Source organism: Camelus dromedarius, chromosome 8 (genome assembly GCF_036321535.1).
Source record: "Camelus dromedarius isolate mCamDro1 chromosome 8, mCamDro1.pat, whole genome shotgun sequence".
Classification (NCBI taxonomy): domain Eukaryota; kingdom Metazoa; phylum Chordata; class Mammalia; order Artiodactyla; family Camelidae; genus Camelus; species Camelus dromedarius.
This window is the reverse complement of record NC_087443.1, coordinates 9,395,763-9,420,223: the sequence shown is the minus strand read 5'-3', so window position 1 is coordinate 9,420,223 and position 24,461 is coordinate 9,395,763. Positions and strand designations below refer to the sequence as shown.

At 43.2% G+C, this 24,461-nt stretch overlaps 1 long non-coding RNA gene across 4 annotated transcripts in view; it reads left to right on the top strand.

Annotated features, from left to right (window-relative positions):
• Positions 1-21,655, top strand: part of LOC105095361 (uncharacterized) — a 38,439-nt gene extending 16,784 nt beyond the window's left edge. The window contains exons 2-5 of one of the 4 annotated variants that reach the window (XR_010381851.1): positions 8,345-8,565; positions 11,318-11,427; positions 19,195-19,502; positions 19,863-21,655. This is a non-coding gene — a long non-coding RNA (uncharacterized LOC105095361). Of the gene's footprint in view, positions 1-8,344; positions 8,566-11,317; positions 11,428-14,943; positions 15,684-19,194 lie in introns of those variants that run through there. The other 3 variants (XR_010381849.1, XR_010381850.1, XR_010381852.1) reach the window with 3 other exon arrangements.
• The last annotated feature ends 2,806 nt before the right edge of the window (positions 21,656-24,461 follow it).

Sequence of the window (24,461 nt, the reverse complement as noted above, 5' to 3'; positions counted from 1 at the left end):
AAGTATTCCACTGTATAAATATACCACAAATTCTTTATCCATTCATCTCTCAAGGACATTTAGGTTGTTTTCATGTCTTGGCTATTGTAAAGAGTGCTGCTATGAACATTGGGGTGCATGTATATTTTCAAATTAGAGTTCCCTCTGTATGTATGTCCAGGACTGGGATTGCTGGATCATGTGGTAAGTCTATTTTTACTCTTTTGAGGAATCTCTATACTATTTTCCATGGTTGCACCAAACTACATTCCCACCAACAGGGTAGGAGGGTTCCCTTTTCTCCACACCCTCTCCAGCATATATCATTTGTGGACTTTTAATGGTGGCCATTCTGACTGGTGTGAGTTGATACCTCATTGCAGTTTTGATTTGCATTTCTCTGATCATTAGCAATACTGAGTATTTTTTCATGTGCCTATTGGCCATTTTATGTCTTCATTGGAGAATTGCTTGTTTAGGTCTTCTGCCCATGTTTGGATTGGGTTGTTTGTTTTTTCCTTATTAGGTTGTATGAGCTCTTTATATATTATGAAAATTAAGCCCTTGTCAGTCTCCTCTTTTGCAAGTATTTTCTCTGAATCCATATGTTGTCTTTTTGTTTTGCTTATGTTTTCCTTTGCTGTGCAAAAGCTTATTAAGTTTAATTAGGTCCCATTTGTTTATTTTTGCTTTTATTTCTATTGCCTGGGTAGACTGCCCTAGGAGAACATTGCTGAGATTTATGTTGAGAATGTTTTGCCAATGTTTTCTTCTAGGAGATTTACGGTGTCTTATGTTTTCATCTTTAAGCTGTTTTAAGTTTATTTGTGTGTATGGAGTGAGGGAGTGTTCTTACTTCATTGATTTACATGCAGTTGCCCAGCTTTCCCAATACCACTTCTCAGGAGATGATTTTCACTGAATTTGCCCCCTTTGTGGAAGATTCATTGACCATAAGTCTATGGATTTATTTCTGGGCTCTCTATTCTGTTCCATTGATCCATATGTCTGTTTTTGTGCCAGTACCACACTGTTTTGATTACTGTAGCTCCGTAGTATTATACGAAGTCTGGGAGGGTTATTTCTCCAGCTCCGTTCTTTTTCTTCTGTACTGTTTTGGCAATTCTGTCTCTTCTGTGATTCCATATAAATTTTAGAATAATCTGTCCTAGTTCTGTGAAATCTGTCCTGGGTCATTTGTCAGGGATCACATTAAATCTGTACATTGCTTTGGGTAGTATGGCCATTTTAAGAAAAATTCTTCTAATCTAAGAGCATGGGGTATCTTTCCATTCCTTTAAGTACTCTTTAATTTCCTAATCAATGTTTTGTAGTTCTCTGTGTATAAGTCTTTCACCACCTTGATCAAACTTTTTCCTAAAGTATTTTATTTTTTGGATATGATTTTAAAAGGATTGTTTCTTTTCTTTTGTGTTATTTCATTGTAAGAGTAAAGAAATGTGACTGATTTGTGTATGTTACTCTTGTGTCCTGCTACCTTGCCAAATTCTTTTATTAGCTCTAGTAGTTTCTGTGTGGCGTCTTGAGGGTTATTTATATATAGTATCATGTCATCTGCATATAGTGACAGTTTTACTTCTTCTCTTCCAATTTGGATCCCTTTTATTTCTTTTTCTTGTCCGGCTTCTATGCCTAGGAATTCCAGTGCTGTGTTGAATAGAAGCAGTGAGAATGGGCATCCTCTTCTTGTGCAGATTTTAATGGGAAACTTTGAACTTTTCACCATCGAGTATTATGTTGCCTGTGGGTTTGTCATAAATAACTTATATTATGTTGAGATATGTTCTCTTTATACATACTTTGGTAAGAGTTTTTATCATAAATGGGTGTTGAATTTTATCAAATGCTTTTTCCACATCGATTTAGATGATCACGTAAATTTTCCCTTTTCTTTTGTTGATGTGGTGTGTGATATTTTTAGGTGTTGTTGGATTCTCTTTGCTGATATTTTGTTGAAAAGTTTTGCATCTGTGTTCACCAGTAATACTGGTTTATAGTTATCTTTTTTGGTAGAGTCTTTGGTTTTTGTATCAGGGTGATGGTGGCTTCATAGAATGAGTTTGGCAGTGTTCCCTCCTTCAGTCTTTTGGAAGAGCTTGAGAAAGATTGGTATGAGTTCTTTGTATGTTTGGTAGAACTCCCCAGTGAATCCATCTGGTCCTGGACTTTTGTTTGCTGGGAGGTTTTTTTATTGTTGATTCGATTTCCCCTCTAGTGATCTGTCTGTTCAAATTATCCTATAACTATTTTGGTGAGAATAATTATTATGATTTTTTTAAATTGATGTATATTTAATTTAGAATGATGTATTAGTTTCTGGTATACAGCAAAGGGATTCAATTATATATATACACACTCTCATATATATGTATATATATTCTTTTTCAAAACTTTTCCATTATAGGTTATTACAAAATATTTAACATTCTTCCATATGCTATACAGCAGGCCCTTTTGTTTATATATTTTATTTACAGTAGTGTGTATATATTAATCCCAAAATTCTAGTTTATTCCTCCCCCCACCATTTTTCCCTTTGGTAACCATTATTTTTTTCTGCGTCTGTGAGTTTAATTCTGGTTTGTAAACAAGTTCACTTTTGTCATTTTGTTTTAGATAGCACTAATCATATCATGATATAACATTTGTCTTTCTCTGTCAGACTTATTTCATTTAATATAATAATTTCTAGGTCCACTTGTGTTGCTGCAAATGGCATAATCTCATTCTTTTTATGCTTGAGTAATATTCCACTGTGTGTGTGTGTGTATATATATATATAACACACATATATAAAAACATCTTTATCCACTCATCTGTTGATGGACATTTAGGTTGCCCCCATATCTTGGCTATTATAAAGAGCGATGCTGTGAACACTGGGGGGCATGTGTCTATTTGGGTTATAGTTTTACCGAGATAATCCCCAGGAGTGGGATTGCTCAGTCATGTAGTAACATGTTTTTTAGGGTTTTTTTTTGGGGGGGGGGGAACCTCCGTACTCTTCTCCAAAATGACTGCGCCAATTTACATTACCACCAACAGTGTAGGAGGGTCCCCTTTTCTCTACACTCTCTCCAGCATTTACTCTTTGTAGACTGTTTAAGGATGGCCATTCTGACTGGTGTGAGGTGACACCTCATTGTAGTTTTGATATGTATTTCCCTAATAATTAGTGATATTTTGAATCTTTTCTTGTGCCTGTTGGCCATCTGTGTGTCTTCTTAGTGAACTGTCTATTTAGGTCTTCTACCCATTTTTTGATTGGGTTGGTTGTTTCCTTTTATATTAAGTTGTATGAGCTGCTCATATATTTTGGATTTAATCCCTTGTCAGCCTCATCATTTGCAAATGTTTTCTCCCATTCTGTCCGTTGTCTTTTCACTTTGTTTATGGTTTCCTTTGCTATGCAAAGCTTTTAGGTTTAATTAGGTCCCATTTGCTTATGTTTGCTTTTATTTCCATTACTCTAGGCACTGTTGGGGGAAAAAAAGTTATTGCTGTGATTTATGTGCCTATGTTTTCCTCTAGGAATTTTAGAGCATCTTGTCTTCTGTTTAAGTCTTTAAGCCATTTTGAGTTTATTTTTGTATATGGTATTAAGAGATGCTCTAGTTTCATTTTTTACAAGGAGCTGTCCAGTTTTCCCAGCATAGCATTTATTAAAGAGACTGTCTTTTCTCCATAATATATTCTTACCTCCTTTTTCTTAGGTTAATTGACCAAAAGTGTGCATTTATTTCTGGGCTTTCTCTTCCATTCCATTGGTTTTTGTGTCTGATTTTGTACCATTATCATCCTGTTTGATTGGTGACAATTATTTTTTGAATGTTTTGTAGACTTCATCCATGAACATTCTGGACCTCGGTTTTTCTTGCTGGGAAGTTTTTTATTCTGATTTAAATCCTCTTCTTTCTTATTGGACTGTTTAGCCTCTATATTTTTCTTTATTCAAAAAAAGATAGGATGGGAGGATGTATGAGACAAAGATTTTATCCATGTCTTGTAGGTTCTCTAATTTGTTGTTATATAACTCTTCACTTTTTCAGGCATCTGTTGTAATTTCTCTTTTTTTAATTTCTGATTTTATTTATTTGAGACTTTTCACTTTTTCACAGTCTAGCTAAAGTTTTCTCTGTGTTGTTTATTTTCCAAAAAAAAATAATCATAATAATAATAATAACCTCTTAATTTTGTTGATTTTTTTGGCATTTTGATTTCTCTATTTTCTTTGTCTCTGCTCTAATCTTTACATTTTCCTTCCTTCTAACTTGAGGTTTATTTTGTTCTCATTTTCTAGTGCGTAAGTGTAAAGCTTGGTCATTTATTTGAGACATTTCTTCTTTTTATAATATAAGAAATTATCCATATAAACATCCTGCTTTTGCTGCATCCCATAACTTTTGGTAAGTATGTTTTCATATTCTTTAGTCTGTGGGCATTTTTAAGTTTCCCTTTTGATTTTGTCTTTGACCCTCTGTTGTTCAAGGCTATGTCATTTAGTTTCCATGTTTTGGTAATTTTTCATCAGTTTCCTTGCTGCTGTCAATTTCTGCTTTGTCTCTGTTGTGGCCAAAATAGATATTTGGAATGGTTTTAAACTTCTTAAAATGGTTATGTCTTGTTTTGTGCCCTGGCATATATTTTATCATGGGAAACATTCTGTGTGTGCTTGATAAACATGTGTATTTTTCTGCTATTGGGCAGAAACTTCTGTATATGTTAGTCAGTCTTGTTTTCACTATAGTGTAGTTCAAGTCCACGGTTTCTTTATGAACTTGCTATCTAGATAAACTATCAATGACTCAAAGTCAGGCATTGAAGTCTCCTATTATTGTTATATAGCAGACAGTTTTTCCTTTCTAATTTGTCAGCATTTGTTTTAAATATGTATTTGCTCTGATATTTGGTGTGTATATATATGTACAACTGTTTATCTTCCTGTAGAATTGACCCATTTATCTTTATGTAATGGCGTTATTTTCTTTTAGAGGCAGTTTTTCATGTAAAGCTGATATTTTCTGATATAAATATATCCACTTCTGCTTTCTCTCAGTTACATATGCATAGTATATAAATTTCCATCGCTTCACTTTTGGTCTGTTTGTCCCTAATCTAAAGTGAGTTTCTTGAAGACAGGATTCAGTTGGCTTTATCTTTATATTGGGAGTTTCATTCACTTCCATTTAAAGTAAGTATTTATAGGAAAGGTTTTGAGCTTGCTGTTTTGCTAAATGTTCCCTGTCCTGCATTCTTTATACCTCTTCTCTTTTGCTGTCTTATTTTGTGTTTAATGACTGTTTTTGCATGGATAACTTTTGATTCCGGTATCTTTTTCAGATGTAAAAATGATGTAGGCAGTTATATTGGAATTACCAAGGTTCTTATATAAAATGTCTTATAACGATGGCTTATTTTAAGCTGATAACAACTGAACTTCACTTGCATAAAATAATGATAAAGTTTACCTTTTCACCCCTCATATTATATGATATTGCATATATATTTTAAACATCTATGTTATATATAATACATTTATAGCTATTTTCATGGTTTCCATTATTCTACATATGAGTGATCTTATATACCAGTTGTCTTTTATTTCCAAATTATCTCATTTACATAATGTGCTTAAACTCCATTTATGTTTTAGCAAATTGGAGAATATCCTTCTTTCTCATGGATGCATACTGTCCGATTGTGCACATTCCACATACTTTTATTCATTCATCTGCTGATGAATGGCATTTGGGTTTCTGTAATTTTGGCTGTTGTACATAATGCTGTAAACATGGGCATGCATACACTTCACCAAAATTCACATCGAAGTTCTCATATCCTTTGGGTGTATATATGCAGAAATGGAAATGTTAGATTGTATGGTAGATCTATTCTTAATTTTTTTGCTACAGTCATATTGTTTTCCAAAGTGTTTAGGCCATTTTACATTCCAAACAACAATTTGTAAGGTTCTCTTTTCACCACATTCTTGCCCCACCTGTTGTGTCTTCTTGATGATAGATATTCTAACAGGTGTGAGGTCATATCCCATTTTGGCTTTGGTTTGTATTTCTCTGATTGATAGAGATATTGAGCATCTTTTCATATGACTTTTGGAGCTCTTTGCAAAAATATCTATTTATTTATTCTGTTTATTTTTTGATTGAATTGGTTGGGTTTGTTCCTTGTTCTTGATTTTATGTTGTATGAGTTTTTACATATTTTGGATATTAACCTCTTCTTGAATACACATTTTCAAAATTTTTCTCATATTCTGTAGATTATCTTTTTTGAATTTTTAATTGTTCTTTTGTGGTGCAAAACCTTTTGAGTTTGATGTGGTCCCATGTGTTGATTTTTGCTTCTGCTGTTTGTGTTTTTGTCATTATGTCAAGACAAATCCTTGCAAAATCAATATCAATGCAGTTGTTTAGGATGTGTTCTAGGAGTTTTATGATAACCAGTGTTTAATCCATTTTGAGTTAATTGTTTGCGAATGGTGTGGGACAGGCGTTCAATATTTTTATTGCATGCATTTGTGTAGTTTTCCCCTGCACCTTTGTTAAAGTGCCTATCTTGCCTCATTGGGTGTTCTGGGTTTTCCTGTCTAATGTTAGTTGACCATATATAGCCAGATTTAATTCTGGCATCTCCTATTCCATTTGTCCATGTGACAATTTTTTTTGATAGTACCATATTGTTTTTAGTAGTTTGGGTTTGTAGTATAGTTTGAAGTCAGGAAGCATGATACCTCCATGCTTCCTTTCCTTCTAAGGACTGCTCTGGCTCCTGAGGGAGTTACGCATTTACACACAAATTTTAAAACTCTGCTATTTCTGTAATGATTCCCTTTTCTATGTTGATTTGGATTGCAGTGAATTTGTAGACAGCTTTGCGTACTATGGCCATTTTAATAGTATTAATTCTCCAGATCTACATACATAAAGGGTGCTTTTTCTTTTTTACTTTTTTTTTTTACTTCTTTCAGAAAGTTTGTAGTTTTTGTTGTATAGATCTTTCACTTCCTTGAATAAATTTACCCCTATGATATTTAATCTCTTAAAGTAATCTCTACTCATTACTGGTTTTGTTTGTTTGTTTTGCTTTCTTTTCAGTTGCTGTTCCGAATGAGATCATTTCCTTTATGTCTTTTTCAGCTGCTGCATCATTAATACGAAACAATACATCTGGTTTCTGTATGTTGATGTTTGTATTGAGCCACTTTTTTGAAATTGTTAGGTAATTCCAACAGTGCTTTATTTGGCTCATTGGGATGTAACATCATATCAGCAAATAGTGATGATTTTATTTCTTTGTTTCTGACTTGGATGCCTTTTATTTCTTTGTCTTGCTTAATTACTCTGGCTAGGACTTTCAGTACTATATTTATTGATGAGAAGTGGTGAGAGTAGGCATCCTTTTTTTTTTCATGTTATTAGAGGACCCACTTTCAATTTTTCTTCACTGAGTATATTGCCAGCTCTGTGTTTGATATATATTCCCTTTATGATGTTGAGGTATCCTTAATTTGTTAAGGGTCTTTATTGTGAAACGCTGTTGCATTTTGTCAAATGCTTTTTCCACATCAACTGAGATGGGTTTTTTTAACTTTTCAGTTATTGATACAATATTTTACATTTATTGACTTGCATATGTGGAACCATCCCTGGATCCCAGGGTGAAATCCCACTTGGATAATGTGTATAATCCTATTAAGATGTACTTGAATTTGATTTGCTACTAGTTTGTTAAGAAATTTTGTATCTACATTCCTCAGTGATACTGCTCTATAGTTTACTTGTGGTACCCTTATTTACTTTTGGTATTCAAGTAATTCTTGCTTTGTAGAATTAGTTTGGATGTGTTCCTTGTCCCTTGATATTTTTGAGAAATTTGAGAAGAATGTGTATTAATTCTTCTTTAAATGTTTGGAAGAATTCTCCAGTGAAGCCATCTGATACTGGGACTTTGTGTTTTGGTAAGGAATAGATTCCCCCCACCGTTTTTCCTGAAAGTCTCACTGTAGCATACGTTTTTGGCTTCTCTTACCATAATTGATTTGTTACTAAGAGTGGGAACATGCCCAAAAAAAAAAAAAAAAAAAAAAAAAAAAAAAAAAAAGGCTCATGCAGGAAAACAAAAAGGAGGGTGTGTTACTCAGTAGTAGGAAGATGTGTGTTTGGGGCTTGGGTTTTGGATGTGCCCACATACCAATAGGTAAATCCTACTTTGGGAATGTGGTCCCAGAAGCCAATGGGATGACCTTTGGGATCATCCAAGGGTGAACCGGAGGGTATTCATTCAGTTTTTTTGTCTGCCTTCTTCCCTTTCATTCCTCTCCCAGTGTGGTGCAATCTCTCCTATGGAGAGAAACAGATCCTTCCAGCTGCAGCATGCACAGCTGACCTCTGACTCCCCAGCTTCCCCTTCCACCTGCTTTCCCAGAAAGGCTGAGCTGTCCCACTGCCGCCTGCTGCTTCCACTTGTGCTGCTGCCACCATCACTGCCACGCCCCTTCTCTCCAGTACATGCTGAGGTCCCGTCTACCTCTTTGAGGATCTGTAGGTGAGTGGCTCCCTTGTGTGCTGTGTGGAGGCACTTTTTTTGGTTATGGATGTCCCATTCTGTTTACATCATAGGAGAAAGAACAAAATGTACAAATCACATTGCCATGATGCTTATGTAACTTTTCTGTTTGGTGTTTTAAAAGTATTTTCTTTCTACATTTGAACTTCTCACTTTGCTTATGCGTTGATCTCATGATTCTGATGAACATCTTTATGACCATTATGTTGAATTCTCTTTTGGGTAAATCAGTTATCACCACTTTTATTAGAATTGGGTTCTGAAGATTGACTTTATGCTTTTCTTTGGGCCATATTTCCTTGTTTCTTCATTTTCTGTAAATCTCTGTTTTGGTTTCTGTACGTTTAACAAATAACCACCACTCAAATGTTCACAGACTGGCCTTGTATGGCAGATAAACCTCACTAATCAGCTAGTCCATAAATTTTGCTTTCCTCAAAGCTTTGTGCTTGTCCAAATGACAACCTATGTTCACAGTGTGCACAGGGTACTAGGTTGTGCCAAGTCCTGCCAGTATCCTTAGTAAACGAGATAGAAACCTCTCTGTTCAGTAGCAGCCAGAAAAGTTGATGTCCTGTGTGCCGTCTATCTTCTCTCCTCCTCAGGTAGAGGCAGGGAACTGGAATTTTCCTCCTATACATTCTACAATAAATTGGGGGCAGGACCTATGGAAAATGCCTGCACTTTTGTTCAGACCACATACTCTTTCAAAACATTTCTTTGCACTTTGTCACTGCCAGGAATCTGGTGGCTGCTGGGTTCTGTGGGCTCTCAGAGGTGGGCAGGGTAGCTGGAGGCTGGGGTCTATCTGTGGAACTGGGTGGGGAAGGAGCTGCGTTAAGTATTCACCTGCACAAAAAATTTACCAGAGGACTGGGGATTGTCTTTTTCATCATTTGCAGAGAGAGACAAACTAGGAGAGACCCCTTTGTTCAATAGCTGGAAACACTGCTGCATCAGTGGTGAAGGGAAGCATCTTCTCGGAAAGGGCTGTGATCTTGGAGTCACTTCAGACATGAGCTGGGGAAGGGAGTCACAGGAGACGGCATGAGGCTGATAGAGACCATTGACTTGTTTCTGTACACGCTGAGCAGCCTAGTGAGTGCAGGGCCTCATAAGCTCACAGTGAAAAAAAAATAGGTGAGTTAGAAGTCAGACCCTCAGGTGGCAGCCAAAACAATCAGAGTAATATATAGTTCTCCTCTTCCTAGGGAAACCTGAAAGCCTGATCCCAGCCTGTACAACACACAAACACACACTCATGCACACAATGGAGGAAGGATTGACAGGAAGCGCTCCCATGTGCAAGGTCATTTGATGTCTGACTTTCAGGCAGCATTTCTAAACATTGGACTGAAGAGTGTAGTCTACACCCTGCACTGGAGAAAATGGGAGCTGTGTTTTTCCCCACTTCCTCTGTTCTCAGATAGGAGAAATAAGCCCTGAAGGACCTTGCGCACCTGTTTTAAATCACCGCTTTATTACCTGTGGTCCCTGGGTGACTCATGAATATTCGGCCCTCTGACCTCCAAAAGCAAGGTGATCTAGGGACCTCAGAAGGCACCTATAAATGTTAGTGTCCTCGAAGTCTTGTCCCAATCCTGTGTTTCTTAGAATGAAGATGAGAGCCAGGGTTTACATCCTGAATGCAAGGGCCACTGCTGGGCATTGGGTTTAGGGCCCTCGTGTATGTCAGCTTTTCCTAACATGTGAGTATTTTGCCTGTAATCCAGTGTGTAGGAGAACCAACCCATTTTTAGATTCCTCTCACAGGAAATTGATTCTTGTGTCGCTGTTTATTTAGTACATCATGGGAGGAGGGAGTCAGGAGCCTCCAGTTCTGCTTTTGCCTTGATGTCCAAATTGAATACTTTAAAATAGTTATATATTGAATTTTATCAAAAATAATAATTAAAAAAACCCCTTGAAACCATTTTTGCCAGTAATGGACATGAGCTTATTGCCTCTAAATGTAGCAAAAACCCAGAAACAGTAATTTAGCAGCGAAGAGTAAAATTAAGAAGACAGAGAGTCAACCAATTGCTTTTTGTTCTTTGGACTCACCTTGAAGAACCAAAAAGTAACTCATCTGGGCTTCAACCCTGCTCATGGGGCACTTTCTTGTCATCAAGACTTCCCTGATCCCAGTAGATGAATCAATGGGCAGTATTTTTTCTTGAGGAAAACACAATAAAAACAAAAGTAACATACTCATTTTTATGTTAAATAAGACTAACAACATGATTCATTATAACAGCTAAGAAGGAAAAACACCAAGCATTGGGAATGGTATGGAGCAATCTGAGTTTTTGTCTTGGTGATGAGATGTTTTAATGGTACGAACATGTTGGAAAAAATCAATTTAAGCACACAAACTCCGCATCAACAGGCAACTCTGCCCCCAGGGTTTTGCTCAAGGAAAAAGTAGGTAAACAAAAAATGTGTCCATAGATATTTATAGTAGATATTTTTTTCATTCCCTCCAAAATTGGAGACAGACTAAATATCCTACGATGGGAGAATACATAGACGTTGTACAGCCATCTAAAGTTTTAAACTGGAATACACATGATTAATATGTTCACAGCTTTATAATACAACAAAATGGTACAATCTCATTAAAATCATGCTGAGAGCAATGGTGAGGTGGCAGGACATGCTGTCCTGTTGAAAATAAGAGCCTCCATTACAGATTGTAACCTGAATCCTCACCTCCCGTTTCCGTGGTCAGATTCCAGAATCCTGGCAGACTCTCTCGACACTGCCGCAGAAGATCACGGACCACTTGTTGAGACATCGGGGGCCATCCAAGGCAAAGCCTCACAGTTGCATGTGTAGCCCGTAAGTAACGCAGGGAGGAACACTGAGAGACGCAGGCACACAGAAGTCATGTGCAGCTAATTTCTACTCATCTCATAAACATGTAAGGGCAGGGTAGGACTATGTGGTATGAGAGCATGTCTTCTAGCATGAAAAATGGAGGAAAAACCTACATTGAAGGAAGGTAACAAAGGAACAGAAAAGAATTAAAAGATCATAGGAAAACATGAAATAAATGATCTGTTAATATATCCCAAGCAAATACAGAAGGTATTTTATACAATGACACTGTTGTTTACATACAACACTCTATATATTACATATATGTGTGTATATATTCATGTACAGATATATATATACACATAATATGTATATGAATAAGGTTGCCCAGTCATCCAGAAGTTTCCACCAACAGGCTTGTTACACTCAGTTGCAGCTCTCCATCCCAGCATTGAAAGAAATGTCCTGGCCTATTGCGAGAATTTGAACAGAACAACCTGGATTTACGCTCCCTAAAAGGATTCCCCAAATGCACTCTTCAGTACATATATCAGTTTCAGTTACCCAATCAACATAATCACAAATGCTTCTAATGCCAACTTTACTTTTCAAGGTAGTTTAGAAAATCTCTCACCGCTTTTAATTCCATCGGCTCCCACTGGGTACATGAGTTCAGAATTCACATGCAGAGTATTCATCACACAGCCCTGTGAATATCAGCCCTTTCTTGGCGAGTTAGGAATGAGTGAACTTTCCTGTATCTCAGTTTCCACCAGGGTGTTATGAGGCCACAGCAGATACTGCCTTGTTTTGTCCTCACGAGGGTGGAGTGGGATAATGCAAATAATGAGTATGTTTCTAATCTGTTCTCACAGCAAGGCTAGGCAGTTTCTGTCGGCAGATATGGCGGACTCCTGTGGCCTGCATGGGCTCTGACTTTCTAGCCAAAGAGCACTGAACCCCAGCTCTGAAGTGGGAGGTGATGGTGTCAATGGTTCATAGGATGACAGTGCCTGAATTCACGCTCCTGAAGCACAAGAGTAGTTAGGATCTCTTAGGATCTGAAGTTCACTTGATAGAGAGGGGAACAGGGTACCTGGAGGCAGATCCCAGAGTTCTAAACCCAATCACAGGCTGAGCCTCCAGCTCAAAAACAGGTTGGCATCATTTTACAAGAGCCAAAGACAAGAGAAGCACTCTGTGTACCATGACTCTTGTGTGATGGTTCCAGCCAGGTTCCTCATTTCTCTTCAGAGCCCTGTGACTACGTGAGGTGTCCCATCCCTTGTGGTGGAAAGGGACCAGTTTGGGGACCAGGTTATGCACAACTCAAGCCCCAACATGTGTACAGACTGAAGAAGACCACCACTGTGATCACTGGTTTATTTTTGATCCTGGGAAACCTAAGTTGACCTGTGAACACAAACAGGCCCATGGAGTTTATCCAGTGACGTCAACCCAGTACTTGGACTCCATCTCTGCTAAAGTAACTTCACACACCAATGACCCTTCATATTTATAGCTGCCTCTCTGGTTACGCTGTAACCCCAAGACCCTTGCATCCCCATTAGAACATCTTATTTCTACTCTGCTGTCATGGAACCTTGTCAAAAGTCTCCTTCCAAACTCTCACATTTCAATTTCCCTTCCCAATACACCCCTCTGAATTCATCTGCATTTCACTGGAAGACACTGGTTCTGATCTTGATGCTCAGATAAGAATTCTGTCTTCATCCCCACTCCTTTCTTCCCTCAAACCCACAACCATCATCTATCACATTTTCCCTGCCTGCAGGGCCCCTGGTTGATTTGATTCCATCTCTCCATCTCCACTTCTTTTGCTTCCACTGGGTCCAGTCATCTCTGTCCTCAGCCTCAAAACACTGTCACCTTCTCACACCCGGTTTATCCTCTTTCCAGAGTGGCAGCCAAAAACCAATTTACATGAAATCAAACTATTTATTGTGGTGATAGTTTCCTCCATCTTCTGATGCCTGGTGGCATTTACCCCCTTTTCTGCCATTCACTCACTGCATTCTGGCCAGGCTAGATTTTGACAGGTCTTCACGCCCAGCATGATCAGCACTGTATCTCCTGTTTGTGCCTTCATCCCACAGGGTGTCTCTCCAGGTGTCTGCCATGCTGAGGTGTCCCCTCCTCGGAGGGGCCTTCCAGTCCCACTTCTGCCAAGACCACCAGCCCCCACTCCACCGCTGCCTCTTTCCCTGTTTCTATTTCTTACACAACTTATGCCGTCCTGACAGGCAATATCTTCTCTTTAATTTTCCTCTTTAGAATCTTTCTTTCCTACTTTCAGTGTCAGCACCACAAAGAAATCGACATAGTTTTTAATTTTAATTAATCTTCCCCAGCCCAAGCACCATACATTTATCAATTTTAGGAAATGTGACATATCTTATGATGCTACCTCTATCATTTATTCATGTGATTCCCTCCAGTTACAAAAGTATTGTGTCTCCTTCACTTCTGACATAGTAAAAACCAATTTGTGCTCATTGCCTTAGAAGAGTGCATGATGTGTAAATACAGATAGTAGTTGTGGGCCTCAGACTAAATTTTGTATGAAAAAAACCTCCCTGCCCTAGTTTTCCACCAAAGTTTGAGTGCAGGATGGTGAATGAGAGAGGAGGGGCAGGGATGTGATGATTTTTCCAAATTGTCCAGTTGAAATTCTTCTTGATCAGAAACTCATGTTGCAGATTTCTTGCAGGGAGAGAAATGAAACAATCTCACATAATTATCAAATTCAGTTTTAATATGGATATTGTTATAGCAGAATATAAAACTTAAATTATAAAATTTCTTCTAAGAGTACAATTTAACTTCATCTTAAAGACGTTTGTTTTTTTAAAACTATACATACTCAGGTGAAAAAAAGGCTCTTTGACTTAAACTTATGAATTCAGAATTAAACTCTAGAAATAAATGCTATGGCCATCTAAAAGTTTATATTGACAAGTTGCATACAATTTCAAATTATAATGTAACATTTGTGCACAGAATAACTCTATGTGTACTTCACTGACATGGCTGATATATAATAGTTACCCAAACTGTCTTGAGAAATGAGGCTTAATGTAGATTCCAACTAAGCAGAAGATCAGTCTCAGTTACAGCATTTCTTTCAAATGAATAAGAGAGAATCCACACATTTGCTGAATATAGAAAAAGCCCCATACTTCGTGCTGTGTTCTGGGAATTCCAGTATATTTTAGATGAGAGATGTTGACCATGAAGGAGTTCACTGCTGTGCTCACTTTTAAAGTTGAAGGTACTCTGGTCCGAAGGAGGGGATTCGCCTCCATCCACTGGCCTCCTTGCGGCGCAGGTGGGGATCTGACCGAGTGAGTGCATGCAGCCCGGCAACTTGGGAGGCCTGGGTGGAGCGGAGGGCACAGCATGGCTTTAACACGAGGGCCCACTCCTGGGAAAGGGACCAGCAAGGCTTGGTGCTCAGTCCCCTGGCTGGTTTGTAACAGCCCCTTGTGATGTGCTGATTCTCGTGACCTCCTCCAGGAACGTGCGCCCTTTCAGCATCTCCGCCACCTCTGCTTCAATAGACTGCAGGGATCTCTCTTTCCTCAGTTCTTCAACGAGAAAACTGATTTCCTTCCTCGAACTCAGGTTGACCGTCATCAACTGTCTGTAAGCGTTAGCGACGCTGGGTACGTTTACTGGCTCCTTCTCTAGCCCGGCGTTCTTTAATGTCGTCTCCATCCTGGCACACTCCTGTTTAGCCACATAAAGCTGGTCGATGAGGTGGCACTTCTCTTTGATCTGGGCAGCCAGTGTTTCAGCCAGCTGCTTTTCATAGCTTTGATAAAGGTGACTTCTAACACACTGAATAAGTCTGCAGGTAAATTAGACACCCACCAAAGAGGTGAAGACAGGGAGACTCAACACTGTCTCCCACTGGAGGCTCTGGAAGATGAACTGAGAACACAGGCCATCAGGGAGCAGGGACACCAGTACCGCAATTAGCTCCCTCAGGATCAGCCCAAAACCAAGCTCCACAGAAGACAGCAGCCCCTCCATGGCACTGACCCACCCAGGCCGCTGCCCAGTTACTGTGGACCCAATAGCCACAACAAGCCCAGAGGGACACCCCAACATTCCACCTGGAACCCAACCAGCAACTGACATCCTGGATTGCTCAGTTACCCAGTGTGTGGGGGAGGGGCTGTGTCAGAGGGCACAGTTGTAACCAAAGTGTCATTCTCTCCATTACTGTCCAATGGTAATTTTTCTTACCTCTTTCTTCTGTGTTTAGATCTATATAAAGTAAAAAATAGTGAAATGTATCGATGTTAAGTTTTAGATTTTACAAATCTTTCATTTTGCTAACCCTCAACAGAATATACACCCTCTGTCACATTTCAGTTGAAGTACACACACTCTCGCAACATGCATCCATCAGTTTGATGATGGCTGAACTTGACAAAAAAAAAATCTCAATGTATACATCGATGTCTGTATCCTTTGCTCTAAGTAATGTTTTTAGAGCTACATATTTGTATTTGAATATGCCATTCATTCTGTTTGTAGGACTGAATGATGTGACCTTATACGATTGTATCACAAAATATTTATCCATTCTCTTAATAATAGACATTTGGTTTAGTTCAAGCGTGGGTTATTATGAATAAATATTTTTGTGTATATATGCATGCATCTTTTTTCTAAATATCTGTTTTTATTTACCCTGTGAGATGAGAACCTGGGAGCAGCTCTGCTGGGTAGATATGTGCTAAGTGTTCCTTCATTTTCAAGGAGATTTCTTGGGGTATATTTTACATGCCATAAATTCACTCATTTAAGCACAAAATTTTTTGGCTTTTGTGTGTGTAAATGTGCAGAGTTGTGTCTCCCTCACAATCCCATTTTAGAACAATCCTATCACAGGAAAAATTTTCTCAATCCACACTTTTCTTTATCGGCTTCATTTGACAGAGTCAGTCTCTCTCCCTCTTTGAAATGCTTCCATGATATAGATTCCAGTTCAATACATTCTACCATTTTTATAATTTTTTTGTTGTTGTTTTCTGCATTTTTTATTTTAAGAACTCAGTGGCCTTTCCTTCTGTGACTCCGCTGATGGTTTCTACTTTTCTTTCAAACCCTTTAGCATTAGTTTGACCCAGGAATTAGGTCTTGATTCAGTTTCCTCTCCCAGCCACTCATCTCCTTGCTGACCTCATCCAGACTTGTGGCGTCCATGACATCTAGACTGTCATGATTTGAAATTCACTTCTTCATTCCAAACCTTCCCATACATTCTAGATTTATGCCCACCCAGCTGTCTCCACACCATCTGCAGGTGGACATCTAACAAGCCAAAAACAGATTAACCATCTCCCCTGAACCTGCTCTCCCTCATTCTCCCCATTTTGTGACAGTAACTCCATCCTGACAGGAGCTCAAACCCTGGTTTTGTGGTCTTTCTTGACTTCTCCCCTCTCTCCACCTCATCTCCTCCCCATCAGCAAGGCCTTCATGTTCAATTTCAGACTATGTCCCTCATTGGCCTCCCCCTATTCTACCTGAGCAGAGCTGCCACCACCTGCCACTAACCACGCTCCTTCCCGGGCCCTCACTCCTGTAGGCTGTTCTCCACCCAGCACCAGAGGATCCAGTCAGGTCACTGCTCAGCTCCTTCTGCCCAAAGCTTTCCATTCCTCACAGATGAAGCCAACATGCACACAGCACCCGTGAGTCCCACGTCATCTGTCAGGTGGTTCCCTCTCTGGTCTAACTCAACAGCCTGGCCGGACTGCACTCTGCTCCAGCCTCACAGGCCTCCTTGCTGCTCCTTGATTGTGACGGGGTGCTCCTGCCCCAGGGCCTGGCATTAGCTCTTCCCTCTGCCTTGAATCCTCCCTGGACACACACGTGGTGGTCTCCCTCCTTCCTTCAGGTCTCAGCTCAAATGCCTGCTTGTCAATAAGATCCTCCCCAGTAGGAACAGTGATGACTGCCCCATGCGTCACCATCCGTCCCACCTCCGTGCCTCATTTCCCGTCAAGGTTTTCTTACCATTTCCATGTAAAGTACAGGCTTGTGAATTGTCTAATTATTAACTGAATTGGAAGTTTCACAGGGGAAGGTTTTTTTAAACTGCTTTGTTGCTGCTTTATCCTGAATGTCATGTTCATTACATAATAAATACAGTATGAATGCAAATGAAAGGATGTCTGAATTGCATGGGAATAAAATATATGTTTCATTGTACTTTAATGAATTTCTCAGTTTTTCCAAACTGCATGTGGACACATATGCCAGCAGAGTTCAGGTGCTCTGCAGTCCACTGATGTAAAGTTAATTTCTTCAAGATCTTCTTGGGAAGTAACTGTAGGGTCTGGAAAATTTAATGAAAATATTTGAGGAAAATCTAAATGAAATGAATAAATAATTAATAAAGACTAAAGACAATTTTTTAAATAACAATAGAGTTAATAAGCTACTAGCTAACTATTTATATTTAAGTATATAAACTTAATAATATAAAATAATGTTTACTGCAGCACAACAGGCACTAACTATGGGTCAGGAGTTGGAACTAAATTCTCTACAAAACAGAAACAGACTCACAGACACAGAGAACAAACTGATGGTATCCAGTGGGTAAATGTGGTGGGAAGGGGTAAATTGGGAATTTGAAAATTGCACCTCTTGGGGAGCGATGAGAATGTCAGCTGTCCTGACCGTGGTGGTGGTTCATGGGTGTGTACATCTATCACAGTTCATCAAATTGTACATGTGAAATATGTCTCATTTACTGCACAGGACTCGTGCCACAATAAAGCAGCTTAAAATATAGAAATAAACTTGAAAAAAAAAAAGAGCTGCAGCTGACGCAGTGCGGGAGCTGAGGTCCGGTGCTGAGATGGCGCAGGTGGTTGCTGCAGCCCAGGCCTGACGAGAGCTGTGATGTGCGCATGCTCTGTCCCTGGACCTGGAGCTGCCACATGTGCTCATCCTACTTGCTGAGCTGGATCAAGAACCCTGACTTGCGCCTGCCTTTGCACTGGAGCTGGGTTTGGTGCAGGTGGTTGTTCCATGTCTTGAGTTTGCATGGAAGCTGTGGCGTGAGCCCACTCTGGGTCTGGAGGAGCTGATGCTGGTGCCTGTTCTCGCCACTGGGACTGAACGGGACCTGTGGCTGCAGCCTGCCGTGGGTCTGCAGCTGTCGGGGGCACTAGAGTGGGAGCTGGTGGTAGCTCCTGAGGTGGTTCTACATCTTGCTCTGGAACTGGTGCTGCAGCTCCAAGAGCAGAAACTATCATCGACATGAGTGCCTTTGCATGTGCCTGCCAAGTACATTCATTCCAGTCAATGAAGTGTGAGGCCAAGATCCCACCCCTAGGAAGTCTTCCAAGACTGCAGTCCATGGGAACAGTGATCTGAGGCTGCTCACTGTTCCTGACCCCACCCCAGTCTCTGGAGTCTCGACAACAGCCCTGTATCCCCGACACATGCCCACAGCACCCACCCTGTCTACCTCACACTCAGTTTCTGCCCCAGGAAGTTCAATTGGCTCAATCAGTGCCAGGAGAGGGTGGACACGGTGCTCCAGGTCCAAGTTAGAAATACTGAGGCCTGTAGGCCATGTAGGCCGATCGGCATCTACTTGTGGGGAAATTAGGGAGCTGGTGAAAATCCACAGTGAACGGGGACGGCCAGGTGTCAGGATGGAGGAGATGGTATTGCGGGAGACACGTTGGCAGCAGAGTCAGAGGCCTGACTTTTCTTTCCTTACTAATCTTCTAGGACCTGTGGGGCACCAGGTCTCAGCTGCTTCCTGCTCCTGATCATCCAGAAGCCACACCTACCTTGTCCACCTCTCACCTGGCAGTCCTGGCAGAGGCAAGCCTGGTCACCAAGGAGGTGACGGCAAAAAGCCTCCATTGAAGGGAGGCTTTGATCAATGGAGTGAGGGCCTCTCCCCTTCTTCAGGGAAGCCTGGCACACTGCTGTCTGTCTCCCTGGTCTGCTTCCCACTGGAGTGTCGCCTCTGGTGTCAGCTGTGTTCCTGGCTGTCACTGGCACGCTGGAGGTGCTCCATGAAGATCTGATGGGTGAGGGCACAAATGGTCTCTTTCTCCTGCCCAGGCTCCCAGGTGCTACCTGAACACCTGCAACTTTAACTCCTGTGTCTGCATGTTGCTGACCCCACTAGGTTCCCCATGCGGGGCTTCTCCTCCTCCCACTGACACTCATCTCCCACAGGGAGGGCTCAGCCAGCCCCTGAGCCCACTGAGCCCTTGCTGTGGAAGTTCCACCAGATCAGTGAGAAGGACGCTCTCCACTCCCCCTATTATAGCTCCCAGGATGGGGAGGCAGGCTGCGATGGGAAAGGATGGGTATGGCCCTCCAGCCCACCTCTGCTTTCCCAATGCAACCACAGCCCCAGTTACAGCTTTGACTCCCTTCCTCAGACCTTGCCCTCTTACAAGATCCATGATGTGTGGGATCCAAGATTCTGCCAGCACATCTGATCCACAGTCCTCACACTCCTCTCCCAGTTCTGTGGAGAAGGGAGCCTCTCCTGTTGGATCCAAAGCTCACTCACATGCCAGCTGGTCCAGGGCTCTGCTGCCGTCAGCAGAATGCATCAGGATGCACCCACGTCTGCAGGCGGCCAGCTGTGGGCACACGGACTGCACCGTGGGCACTGCCTGCTGGTAATGTGTCCCGGGACTGTCTGACTCCCGACTAGGCTGAAGCCCTGAGGGCAGGGTTGTCTGCTCTGTGCACGGGATTATGGTTTGTGTCTGGAAAAGGGCTTGTGCCTGGTAGCTTCCTATACATTTGATGAATGAATGAGGCCCAGCCGGTCCCATCAGAGCTGTCTGAGTTGGCCTGAGGCCTCTCGATATGTTCTCAGGGATCCCTGACTGGCTTCATTCAGGACAGGAACACCCCAGAAGAAATCTCAACTCTCCTCCTCAATAGGGACAAACATCTCATTCCAACAGCCATGGAGACAGTGATGGATGAGGCCAAGCCCTGGGGAAGGAGAAAACACACTAGCACAAGAGCTCCTCCAGCAGACCTACCGCAGGGCCAGGAACCCAGACAGCGCTTTCACGGAGGACGTCACAGTCCTCACAGTAACCCTATGGGGTTAACCCTCTATTCACCCCACTGTGCAGGGGCGCAGCCTGAGGCTCAGAGAAGTGTAGTGACCTTCTGAAGGCTGACCGCTGGCAGGTGGCCGAGTCCCCACCCTGCTGTGGAGAGGCAGGGCCCTCACCTTTGGAACAGCAGGCGCAGGACCAGTTGGGTGATGGCAGATGCTCAGTAAGTGCAGGGAATGTGGGGACACAGGGGGGTCATTTCCCAGGAAATTGGGTACCAGGTGCTCCACTAGTTTTCCAGCCTGCCTGGCTGGAAGGTGCACACCATGCAGGCTTCATTCCTGTTCACTGTTGATCCACTTTTGCCCTGGGATGGTGCAGAGGAGGGACATGCAGTCAGGAAGAGCACCATGGGCCACTAGGAAGGAGGGTTAGGGGCTGGAGCTCAGGCTCAAACCCCGAACCTCATGTCTTTGACAAGAAGTGGGTGAATGAAAAAAAATTCCTAGCATTAAATGTAGAATTTGAGGTGGAGAATGACTGAAAATGTTAGTCCTGAGGTCATTTTGTTAGCTGAGTAATGACAGCACCTCCCTGTATCAAGCACATCATTTCAGTGAGTCCTGATGAAACATCGCATAGTGGAGATAAGAACCCAGAGGCTTGTCCTGGGGAGGCATCTGGTATCAGGACATGCAGGACGCTCAGGGCAGCGCTGCTGAAATGGCAACAGAAGGAATCACATGAGAGCCCCACATCAGGAAAGGGCTGGATATAGTGGTAACCGGTCTTCCTTGTGAAATCTTGTGCAGCTCACTGAGGTCCCAGATATCTTTGGGTCTTTTGACCCCTGAAAGTTCTTGGAGTATTGTTTAAGTAGAAATAAACTTTGATGTCTAAATAACAAACAAACAAATACAAAATATAAAAACAAACAAAGAACAGGATATGTTCCTCAGGTCAGCAAAATGCAGAGAAATAAACATAGTTCCATGAGCTCCATGTCCTTTTGGGTAAAAGCAATCCCACCAGTCACAGTGATGGGTAAGACTTTGAGAAGAAGTGGATGGATTTTCAGGACAATATGGACCGGTGGGTAAGTGTTAAAAGAAGAAAATCCATACAAAAAGGCAAAAATACTCTTGACTAAATGTGAGGTGACATCGTATGAAAGTCTCTTTTCTGATATTTGTACAAACATGTGGGCAGTGACTTTCCGTCTGGCTAAGGAGGGGCTGGGCAGTGAGGGCGGGTTTGGGGAGGAGGTGGGGCCCCAGGGCCCTTTCGGTGGAAGATTCTAGGAGGGAGCCCTGGGGAGCACAGGGCTGTCTGAGACCTGGGGCCCCCATTGGTGGTATCTGAACCCTGGGTGTTGGGCCCCCTCAGCACCAGCACTTGCCCTGAGCCATCGCTGGACTCTGGGGGGCGGGGATGGGCACCTGCCCCTGTGGCAGGGGGATGGAGGTGAGCAGGCGGCAACATGGACCAGGTTCTTTCCAGTCTCCTGTGTGGATCCCAGTAAACCCAGTGCCCAGCAGCCAGGCAGAAAGCCTCAGAGCCCTGCCCGGATGGCTTTGCTGGTTCTCAGACCCACAAGATATGCCCATCCAGACACGAGCACACCACTGACTGCGCAAACCTCCACCAAGGAGGGAGAAAGATGACAGCCTGATGATGACAGGGCCTGGGTTCCCACTGGCACAGATAGGAAGCCCCTCAAGAATCCTCCTTCCCCCACGCCAGCCTGTCCTGGGGGGTGAACATGACAGGACCACCCGCTTATCAGCTGCCCACCTACCTGTTCCTACACTGAGGGGACCCTCCTGTCCTGTCCCGCTTCCTGCCACATGAAGAGGAGGGGGAAGGGGACCCAGGGAATGTTCCCAGAAGTGCCCTAGGCCACCTTTGTTACCTTAGGGGACATCCAGGGAAATGACCAGAGGCATCGCAGGTGAGGGTTGAGTGAATGTCTGCAGCTCTGCAGCATCTGGAAAGCCTTTCACTCCAGGGTTCCCTGAATCCAGAGCCCTGGTAATTTGTGACACAGCAGGAGAAACCCTTTCACTATGCAGTGTCTCTGGTCCTGTGAGCTGGGAATGAGGCTGTTGCTAGAATGTGGATGCCTGTTAAGAAGGATTTCAAATTCCGTTAGGGTCCATTGTGAACAAGGTGTCTTCCCTTCTGGGGTCCCCTTACCTGAGGCCTCTCCTCGGGCAACATCAATCCTAACAGCGCTCTCCACGCAACACCACATCCATGCAGTCACAGCGAACACCCCTCCCCACAGCCCCCGGGAAAGTCTGGGTGCCCCCAGGGCCCCGGCTTGAGACGGACCTGGGTGCAGACTCAGCTCCCCATTCTTACCTGCTCTTGGTCCTGGAGAAGCCGCCGTGCCTCCCAGGGCCTGTCTCCTCACCCGCACAATGCGGACCGTTCCAGCAATACTTCCCAGGGATGTCTTCTCATGTATGTGGGACAAGACCTATAAACCTGGAGGAGTTGTGTCACATGCAGGTCGGAGCCTACAACCTCTTTTCTTCCTCTTGTCACCTCCCCTGTGTCTGCCCCTTTTCTGACCCCACGCATAGTCCTTGCATCTGCGGTCACTGTGTGTGTGTGTGTGTGTGTGTGTGTGTGTGCGCGCGCACATGCCAGTGCTCCTGTTCTGGGTGCCTGAAAGAAAAAGTCCCCACATGGGGAGGAAAGGGCAAGTGCTTTCAAGATCTTAAGCATTCTAATTTCCAGAGCAAACCTTATAGAAGCGGGTGGAGCCTTGACTTAGGAGGGCAGAACATCCCATTACCTCGGGGCTCTGCCTGTTGTGCGCCCTGGGCCAGTGCCTGCCTCTCTATGGGCTTTTGTTTCCAAATTATCCAACAAGGGATGAGATTCAGAGCTGCAGGAGTGTGACCTCAGCATAAAGGTGGGCCCAGGGCCCTCGCCCCTGGGCGGGGTGTGGGTAGGAACGCACTGAGGAGGCTCCCCCGACCTGGGCTCCTCCTCAGAAGAGAGCTGGCCAAACGCCCATCTGGGCTGCTGGAGGCTCATCCTCCCCCCAAGGCCATCTGCACGTCTGTGCCCAGTTACACCAGAGCCCCTGCGACAGCCTGGATGCAGCCAGGGCCCAGCTTGAGGACACAGAGTTGGGGTCATACCTGCTCCGCCTTCTTACCAGCTGTGATTCTGAGCAAGGCCTCTCTCAGGGTCTTCCCTTCTCCCCTCAGTGACTCCCCTCAGTTCCCACCTCCGAGCACGCACATCCCTGTGCAATGCCTTCCCCTCGGGTGTCGACTGGACTTACAACTCCATAGAGGACGGCAGAGTGAGCCAACGCTACTGCCAAGACTGGGGCTCCAAACAAGTGAATAAGCACTTTTCTGGGTGGTTCTTGTGGGCTGGGGCTGGGCACAAAGAGGGCACCACAACAGCACCCACAATCCACGTTCCTTGGAGCAGCTCCACCAGCCACTGAATTTCCGCCAAACCTGAAACCTGTCCCTCCGGTAGAAGCTCCAAGATGGGAGGCCTCCTTCACAGACAAATGGGAGTGTGACTCAGCCCACTGTTGTGCCATGCCCTCGGGGAGGTAGCCTGGCAGTAACCAGGCCCTGATGCCGTAGGTCCTGGGGGCTCAGGAATGCAGCCCCGCCCTGCTCCAGAGCTAGGTTACCGAGCGGTGTCACCGCTGCCTGTCACGGAAACAAGAGCACCAGGCGTAAAAACCAGGACACTCGGCACATGTAATGTGCCCCTCGGGAAGGCACCGCTGCTCTGGAGCATGGCGGGGAGGGGGGAGATGGCGCTCCTGCCCTCTGAGGCCTCAGAAACGCAGTGTGCCCAGCCCCCAGCTGTGTGTTCGGTTAGAAACTGGCCCCTCAGGCCACAGTCATGCTGAGCAGCTAACAGGCCCCCTTCAGATAAAGCCCGAGCTCCTGGGTATGTTGCCTCCTGATGTAA